The sequence below is a fragment of the Athene cunicularia genome (assembly GCF_003259725.1).
Source record: "Athene cunicularia isolate RWA chromosome 4 unlocalized genomic scaffold, athCun1 chr4_part1, whole genome shotgun sequence".
Taxonomy (NCBI): Eukaryota; Metazoa; Chordata; class Aves; order Strigiformes; family Strigidae; genus Athene; species Athene cunicularia.
This window is the reverse complement of record NW_020799098.1, coordinates 18,218,211-18,220,925: the sequence shown is the minus strand read 5'-3', so window position 1 is coordinate 18,220,925 and position 2,715 is coordinate 18,218,211.

Here is a 2,715-nt window from a genome sequence, read left to right as displayed (position 1 = left end):
ATTATAAGCAGTCAATAGCCAGTACAGCAAAAAAAGACCCTTTACACATTTTCCACCGACAACAAACATCAGCACTGGGATCATACACTGAATATAAGGATTTATCCAGCCCCACCATGCAAGCAAGTGGGCCAGCATGGCAAACATTTTCTTATCAAACAAATACAAATACAAACAGGAAAAAAAATTTGCACCCGACAGATTGCTCCAACACACTCTGGTCAGAGTCTGTCCCTATTCTGAGTCCTATTTCAACCCAATTTGTGCCCCACGTTGGGCGCCAAAAACGGCTGAGGTGGCCTAGGTCCTGCTGGGACCGGAGACCACGTTGCCGTTGTCCATCTCCCACCCTCAGACTGAGTAGGTCACAAACCCCAGGGTTGAAATAAGGAAAAATTTAATACAACAGTGTAATAAATAACAATCTGAACAACAACAATAGCAATAATAACAACAATAAATAGTAATAACAGTAAACAAGACAAAAGATATACAGAGAAATACCGCAGTGAACACAGCCAGCCCGCCGTGCATGCTTCCCGCGACCAAAGCCACAAAGACAAGCTTCTGGCGCTGCCGCGCTGGACCTGGCATCAGCATGGTATGAATAACCCAGCTGGAGATCCCTTCCCCCTGCTGGAGAAACTTAACCCTATCCTAGCTGAATCAGAACAAATTTTCATGAGCTTCTTAGAGATGATCGAGATGGACAGTGACACCATTAAAATGTAAATTAATGGAAACAAAACACTGAGGCTGAAAAAGATTTTCTCTCTGCGATTGTGGAATCCCTTGTGTTCTGGTGTCACAATCCTCATTCTTAGAAAATTCTGTAGTATTTATGGTAAAGGACAATTTGTTTTGATACTAAGGCCATTGTTCGTTAAATAAAATAGAGTACTTTAAAACTGCTTGCAGTAAGGTTATAACACAGTTCCTCTGGGGTGATGAATACCAAACTTACAAGCAGGGTAAGATGGAAGTTTAATCATAAAATAACTTAATTTTTCCCTGTGTTAGTTGGTTTTGTTAATTTATTACAGTACATTATCTGTTGGCATAGCCACAGAGTTGCAATCCATTCCTGAGTATTTATGCATAAAAGAGAGCTATCACCCCTCTTCCACAGTGGTTCCCCTTTCCCCTTTGAATAAGAGATCTATTTTTGTTTTAGAAACTGGTCCCCATCAATGTTCCATCAAAAAAACTGAGATTTTAAAAGGTTTTTTCTTGTGAAACACACCATCCTTCTTGTGAAGCTCACCCTTCCAGCTGTCTGACACAATCATCCAAATATGCCTCCCTGTCTCTTCCAGCTTGCTAGCTAAGGCAGCGTATGCATGCTGGGCTTTTCATCTGAGTAGCAAAGCAGCCTGATCCTTTGGTGACTCAGCCAAAGGTGAAATACATGCTTCATATCATGTTTGCTTTTCTTTCAAAAATACATAGCACAGGAATACATTTCTGTGTTTTAATTAAATACATTAAAGAAAATATTGGCTGGCACAAAACTGACAAGAAAATTGTAACTGAGCTGTCAAACAGTACCACCATTAGACCCCTATGCAGTTTTTGTTAATCATGCTACATCAGCTTTTAGACTTCAACCCTTTATTACACAGACAACACTGAGACAAGTGAGACAGAATGGGAATAGGGATCAGGGAGGGACAGAAGAGTTGGAACAATTCTTTTTCTGTTCTTAAGAGGTTCGAGACATAAAACCTGTTTTTCAAATGTGAATGACTGAAGTATATAACCTAACAATAGCTGACATCAAAAAAATAAAGCACTTTCATAAGTACATCAGTCCACACCCAAGAGAGTTTGCAGTACAGTGAAGCACTAAGATGTCTTACTGAAAATAAGAGACTACACAATCTCTTTACCTGTTATATTTTGTCCTCCTCATTAATAAACAATGCTTTCTTAGTAAAACTAATACTAGGCTTCTTGAGTCAAGTAAACATACTGCAGTTGCTGCAGAACTTCCAAAAGCCCCACGTTATTTTCTAAAATAATCCTACTTTCATGTTAAGTAGATATGTCTTACAAACAGAATATGGTAGCATGGTTTCCCACCAGTGGAGTAAATGAACTGTTGTTTTGTGTTTTGTATGCTTTTGTTTTTTATTGGAGGAAAGAGTTAGAAACAGATTAAAGTAGTTTTGCAACAAAAAGTACAAAGTTCAGTTTATTATGTTGTTTTCTTAAGTGTAGGTTAGCTCTGGAATTAAGTCTCTAAGTAGATTTTGGGAGTATTTGAGAGATTCTGATGGAGTTATATGCCTACTTTGGAAACCCTCCTTGAGGTCATTTTAATATTTACATAAAAGACCTAACTTCCATTTTCAGAAGAGAAATCAAGCTGATTTAAGAATGTACACTGAAATAATATCAATAGAATCCTAAGGTAAAGATTTTTCAAAAGATATTTAGGCACTTCATTTCAGAAGCAGCCAGACATATAACACGTGTTTAGGAAAATCTCACTAGCTATTCACTACGTCAAGAACATTTTCTACACCCAGCGTAAATCTGAAATTTTCTGGTTCCTGTGAATCTCTATATGAGTGCATTTCTCTGGAAACCTCAGTCACTGCACAGGTCAGTCCTTGAGACTACAGTTGAGACTGACCTGAATCTAAATGTTTCCAGAAGCAAATTCTAAACATGGATAGGAAAAGGAGAAAAGCAATTTTAGTGTTCCTCTAA